This window comes from Crocuta crocuta, unplaced genomic scaffold (genome assembly GCF_008692635.1).
Source record: "Crocuta crocuta isolate KB4526 unplaced genomic scaffold, BGI_CrCroc_1.0 scaffold6438, whole genome shotgun sequence".
Classification (NCBI taxonomy): domain Eukaryota; kingdom Metazoa; phylum Chordata; class Mammalia; order Carnivora; family Hyaenidae; genus Crocuta; species Crocuta crocuta.
Genome location: NW_027527717.1, coordinates 993 through 7938, shown reverse-complemented (window position 1 = coordinate 7938; position 6946 = coordinate 993). Strand labels below are relative to the sequence as shown.

General features: G+C 41.0%; 1 long non-coding RNA gene across 1 annotated transcript; it reads right to left on the bottom strand.

The window, feature by feature from the left end:
• Positions 1 to 1290: 1290 nt before the first annotated feature.
• Positions 1291 to 6573, bottom strand: LOC144238471 (uncharacterized). Its single transcript, XR_013337134.1, has 5 exons — positions 6484 to 6573; positions 5476 to 5532; positions 4337 to 4433; positions 3050 to 3172; positions 1291 to 2437 (listed from the first exon to the last, which is right to left on the bottom strand). It is a non-coding gene; the product is annotated as an uncharacterized LOC144238471 (long non-coding RNA).
• Between the last annotated feature and the right edge of the window lie 373 nt (positions 6574 to 6946).

The window sequence follows — 6946 nt, the reverse complement described above, 5'->3', positions numbered from 1 at the left end:
TGCATCCTGGAGGAAGGATTCCATAAGCTTGCAGAGTGTTGCCCATAAGGTGGCACTTTCATTGTTGCTTTGGTTCGATATCACAGGACTCTAGCAACAGGACATCTGAGGGGTGCAGTAGGTGGTACCAAAGGGAGATCCCATAGTCCTGGGGATCTCTTCCATGCATCCCTTCCTGGATGCACTTCCACCCTTCCACTGAGAGAAAAAGGATCCCTTTGTCCATTTTGATATGGAATACCCCATGTTGGGAAACCAAACACGAAGCACCCTGTTTGAAAAATGGTGGGAATTGGAGCCCAGCGAGGACAAAAAGCAATTGCATCTTCAGAATATGTCTGTTCCTATTGGAATCAATCTATGACCTTTCCAGAATGGACAGGATTCAATACATCCACTTTCCATGCAGCAGACAACAGGAATCCCTGAGCAATGGTACCCTCTGGTGACAGTCAGGCGAGCCTTGGTATGAGGGAGTGCATGCTGGTGGGCCTACATCGAGCCTCCTTCTCTGGCATCATGACCATTTAGGGGAGTTCTGGGTTGAAACAGCAGCTCATGTCTGCAAACTTGACAAGCAATGGGGACTTTATATTTGAAAGCCAGCACTAAAGCTTGAAGATGTCCGTCGCTACCCTCTTCTGCTGGTACAAACCAAACAGGAGCTGTGCTGGCGGTCCACCTATTTTTCCCCTAGGGATGACATACGCTGATCATCATCTCCATAACTGTCGGCAGCAAAACCCCTCTGGCCACCCCTCTTAATCCTACCACTCTGGGTGATGACTGCATCCACCAGCTGATGGAGGTTAAGTGATCCGAGGCAGCAACCTCCATTCCCTTTTTTTTNTTTCGTTTTAAGTGTCGGTCACTCCTGTAGTTCCTTGTGACCCCCAGTCTATCTTCTTGGTCTTTTCCTAAATACCATCCTCTGACAGGTTTCCATTTGCCCACGTCACTGAACATTTTATTCCTTTCTCCCACCAAGTCCCACGACAATGCCACCGTATTGACTTCTCTTAGCATGAGCCGTAAGTTCTTCCAGAGGTCTTTAACAAGACGCTTACTTCTTTATTCCAGGAGAGTTGTTCACTCGGAATGCAATCCCACTTAAACTGTGGTGGGTCCTGACAATTCATGATGGGTATGTTTTGCAGATTTTACAGGGTAGAGGAATNATGTTTTGCAGTTTTTACAGGGTAGTGGAATAGTTTTCCTTACTAGACCTAGAACTTTCCTGGATGTCTTCGGTGATAACTCAACCCTACCTTAAGGTCTTAGTGGCCAGAAAGGGCAATGGAAACTAACCATGAGTGTCATCCATGAATTACAGAAGAGAAGCATTTGTACTGTGGAAGGGCAGTAGGAAAATTCTACCTCTTAACAGAGAAAGGGTACATCATTCTGTGCACTCTAAGACTCCAGAGGACTATGAGAGTTCTTGATTTGGGAGGACATAAAACATTCCCATTTGATGGAAGTGGACCCCATGCTTTCCCAGCTTAGGTCCTGACCGTAGCCAACAGATTCTGCTTTTGCTGAGAGTTGAACGTGTATTGGAAATTGTCTTCTTTTCTAACGAGGACCTAATCGGATTCTCAACATGCTGCTCTCTCCCACTGCAGGAGAGGCGAGCCTCTTTATGGATTACCAAGGGAGACTGCAGATACTCTCACTTAGCTCATCAGTGGAGTTAATCACTCCCAGGTTTTCCAGCAAAACAAACTGAAACAAACAAGCCAATGGAAACAAACGCACAAAACTTTCCTAACACAAAAGTGGAAGTGGATGCGGGTGTTCACCACAGGCTGTTCCTGCCACCCTAGTATAGTCAACTGTGCTGAACATCTCTTATCTGCTCGAATGTTTCAGGGTTTCACTTCCTTCCCTATCAAGGCCTCCAGTATCAATCCAGAAGGCAATGATGGCCATGGATCTCATCTATTTAGAGCTTCACTACTCTTCCAGTGACATCGTGGACCTAAATTTTAGCATACTCGTCTCTCTTGCTTCAGTGGATGAGGTTAGATTTCAATATGGCCGTCGATTTATTCCAGCCTTTCAGGCATGCTCTGAGGAAAAGCTGGTTCTCCAATGCTGGTGTTCCCTTTTTTCCAAAACATTTGAGGCCGTTAACAAAAGAGAGCCAGGGGCACAGACCTTAGAATACCCACTGGTGACTGAATTGCTACAGCTATTGACTGTATAAGCCTCACCTTTCCCTTCCTTCTAACTATGATCCCAATGGATCATTATTGGGCTTCGTGGAAAGAAAGGTGCTGTCATTCCGAATGGTTAGTAACACTCATTATACTCACTACCAAAAGGCATTCGTTCTTGCCACGTTACTAATGCGTAATTCATGTCCAGAGCATGATTCCACTCTTCTGCTTAACTGGCCCATTTCCATTACAACGTCCATGATGTGGGAGAAAACCTTTAAGAAAAGACGCAGAAAGATTCATGATCTTGCTGTAGACAGCTATCACCTTGCACATTGTCTGCGTGGTCCCTCAGAGGTGAAATCAAGTTCTATGCGGTGGGCATGAGAAATGATGCCTGGGGCGCCTGGGTGGCTCGGTCGGTTAAGCGTCCGACGTTCACTTAGGTCATGACCTCTCGGTTTGTGGGTTCATGCCCCGCGTCGGGCTGTGTGCTGACTGCCAGCTCAGAGCCTGGAGCCATTTTCGGGGTCTGTATCCCCCTCTCTCTCTCTGGCCCTCCCCTGCTCACGCTGCCTCTCTCTCTCTCTCGTAGAAATAAATGAAAAATATTTTTTTTAAAAAAAGTGCCTCCTTTAACCACTTAATCATTTCTTTTGAAAGGATAATTCCAATGTACTGCTTGATCACGCTTCAACTGACCTTCCCCGTAATTTTTCAAAGAGTACATCTAAAGAGAAGATAAATCAATTCGAATATGTAGTGAATCTACTATGGACACCTGGCTTCAGGATCAGTTCCTAGCACAGGCAAAACTGTGGGATGTGAACTAGCCCACACCAAAGCAATCACCCAAACAAACAAAAAAGTGCTCTCTAAAACCAAACCTGTTGCAGCCTCTTCAAGTAATTGAACCTGATGTCGTTTTTCGTTATACCTTCTCTTCAAATGAGTTTTGGAAGAAGTCCTGTTCCTTGACAGCCAATAGAATCGTTTCTTCAAAAAGTAGCCTGAAAGATGATACAGAGCAAGTCACACCGGATTCATTTCTGACATTCATAATTGAAATTTTATAACGATAAATATATCAGTGAACTCTAAGTGATGTGACTGAGCGTGAATCTCCATGGAGAGAAGAAAGAATAAATGTTCTGACTGCATCCTTCTTAGCCACTGCTTCAAGCCATTCTTTTCCCAAAAGATTCCGTTCCTTTTATAAGATACATAGAAAAAGTGAAGGAAAGTATTTTAAGAGTAGCAAGTAGATTTTGCAAGGAGAAGAATCCTATACATAAGATGTCTTCTTCCAGGCAGAAAATCTGAAATCCACATGAAATGATCATAATACATGTTTCTTTCTAAGGATTTGATCAGAGAACATGGAAGTGGAAGTGCGTCAAGACTATGGGGTTTTGGCAATGACAAGGATGAATAAGACTTACCAATGATCTCCACTAATGCCCTCAGAGCCATATACTCTATCATTCTAGGAAGAAAAATGGCATATCTACTTTCCCAAGGGATATTCTACTTAAAAGGAAGGTCCTGGACTGCCAGTCATAAAAAAAATAGTATGTTTATATCACCTGTCTTATAAGATTGAAAACATTAAAATTCATACCCTTTGCACGATCTTCTTTCACCAAGAGCTTAAGAATAGAAAAGAAATGGAACAAGGGATAGCTAACATTGAAACCAAAAAGGAAATTCAAAGAGTCAAATAAAAATAAAAACCCCGCATCTTAAAATGATTATTTCTCATTAACATAATCTCCACATATGTGTTGCTTCACTTTCTGCAATACATTTTGCCTATTATTTTCTTCTGACTTCCGATGAAACAGCACGAGTTATCTCCTCCGAAGATAATTACAGTTTCACAATCGCTTCGTTCACTTGTTCATTTCCATGGATTTTCCATCTGGCCCAAGCCAATACTTTCATAAAACTTTGGAGAAAAGATGAAAGAGAGCTTTCTTTTGCAGATCTCATGATACCTTGCGTTCCTAAGTTTTAGTGAGTTTCCAATCAAAGGAAAAGAGAAAAGGGCATTTGGTGTCAAATGAAAAGACACAACGGATTTGAGATGACTCACATGGATTAAGAAAAAAAAATGCAGTGACAGTTTATGAAGAGCTGAGAAATAACTAAAAATGTGAAATATAAATATTTACAGCACAGTAAATGCTCCAGAACTTCAACCTTCCCATTGGCCCATCAGTAAGTAATGAATGGCTTGAAACCAATCCTCTCAACTGTGCCACCCCCAACCTAGAAAAAAGCATGATGCAAATCATTATCTGTATAATCATTGCAACAAAATTATTCCTTCTATTTTCTACGAAACACACACACACACACACACACACGGGGAAAAAAAAACCCTCAAAAATAGGCGGTAAACAATTTTCCTCAAATCTGGGATTTCTAACTCTAAATCTTTATGCAATGCAATATCCCCTTCAATCTCATAATATTTCTTCAAGCATCTCATTTAATAATCAATGTCAACTCCTTATCTCATGGGCCCATTCACCTTTTGTCTTTCACTCTTCTTCCTTTGTGTTGACCTACACTTAGCTGTCTTTACAGGTGCTTGACCACCCTAACACTTGTGCAGTGCAAATTTCCCTTTGCCTTAAGGGGAAGATTATGTGGATTTCAGCTCCAGATACTAGCATTCATCATCTTCCTTCTTGCATTGTGTTTTCCATTTCTAAAGATAAGATCAGTACCTCTTTTGAAGTGCTCCTAATGCCTTGATAAATTGTTAAATTTACAGCAAACACAGAGGATTATAAGATAATCCATTCTAAAGCATTTATAACATTGAACTCTATCCAAAGGGTTTTCGCCAACAGTGACTCTATCTGTGCCATAATGTGTGCACTAAGAAATGCAGGTACAATGGTGGCCCTAGAGCTTATTTAAATCTTTTCTCAAAAAGAAAAAAAAAAGGCAACTATACTTGCTTTGTAAACACATGCCTATCAAAATGCAACTCAAAACATGAACTCATTTTTTAAAATTGGCTCACAATGTCAGTAGAAAAAATAAAAGCCTAATGCAAATGTATGAGTGATAAATATATTAAAGACTTTCGCTGAGGTCATGATCTCGCGGTTAGTGGGCTCGAGCCCCGCGTCGGGCTTTGTGCTGACTGCCAGCTCAGAGCCTGGAGCCTATTTCAGAGTCTATGTCTCCCTCTCTCTCTGACCCTCCCCTGCTCACGCTGTCTCTCTCTCTCCTAGAAATAGATAAAAATTAAAAAATAAGTCCACAGGGAATTAGTTTTCCAATTTTAAGTTCTTACCTATCGCGAATATAGAAATTACTTTCCCATGGTTGGTTGAAGCCTCTGTAAAGAAATCTTTAAGAAGAGCATAATAAATATAACTAACGAACACTATCATCCTGCATTGTCCTGCACATCCACTGCCTAACATACCCCAATTCCATCGACAAACCCAAGAATCTGGCAAATTATAAGCATCATCTGGCACTGTATTAATGACTATTCCTACTGTGAGACAGCTTGCCTTCTAATTCCTTAATGGGAACGCCAAATAATATGTTTTAATCAACTGATGAATGGCACATTGAATTTCAGGTAACACAGGCTTATGAGGTAGCATTGAAGGCTAGATACAATGTGATTCCACAAAATTTTCTTCTCTGCAATTACAGGAATACAGGAAAATAGCTGGTTCCATCGGAAAGAAGGTTATTTATGATAGAAAGAACAAGAAACTAAGGGGGAACAAAATTATCTGAAGGCTATTCATGCTTCCTATTAAACATAAGAGCTACAAGTAACAGGTTTACTCTAATGTTAGGGACAACGAGGTTACAGAATATTAACAAATAAGGGGAAAACAATGTTTTGATAAACACTTCCATAAGGAACTAAAGATTTCAACTTAATTAGCGATTCAGGGGATAAAATCATAGAACATTTTACCTACTGATTCAATGTATTACTACATCGATTAAACCTCAAACATCTTAAAATAACTTCTAATCACATAAACCACAGAAGTATCTCTGAAGGACTCTCATTCTGCAAAGGCCAAAAGGGAGAGCTGTGCAAAAACAGGAGACATCATCGTGTATCTGAGGCGAACGTGGCCCAGACCATGCACAGATGGGCTGACACAGCACACTATATCCCACTCAGATCCCTTCTCTGTATTCAAGAAAGTGCTGCATGAGTAAGACACGTAATGACTCCTCCGGGTCCCACCCTCCGATTTTGTAAATAACGAATGAAAACAACTTCTGACCTTTCATGAGTCTTCGGACCATGACTTCAAGGGACTACCTTTTTTCACCTGAGTCTGCCAACCCTCCTGACAGGTTTTCGGAGAACCAGAACTCGCATTCTCTTCACGTCTTTTCTCGTCTTCACAACCTTTGAGGAATGAAACCAAAATTAGAAAGGTTCTCTCTTCATTCAAGGACAAACACACTTTATTTTGAGTCTTCATAGGAGAGATTAGACAAGAATGTTGAACTCTAAGAAGGAAAACACAGAACGGTCGGCCAAGCAATGGAAATAGTCTAATAATGAAGAACTACATGGTAAGAACAGTACTTAGTACAATGGGATGCTATCATTTTGAGTTTGAATTCCATCTATAATTATTAGAAGTCATATAATCTATCATTCCTTTCATAATGTCCTTCTTGCCTTCTCCATTTTAAGAGCTATATGAAATCCAGTTCCGATAAAATCTTCCTTGAGAAAATTTCCGATGACTCCTTCAGATACAGGGAACTCCTGT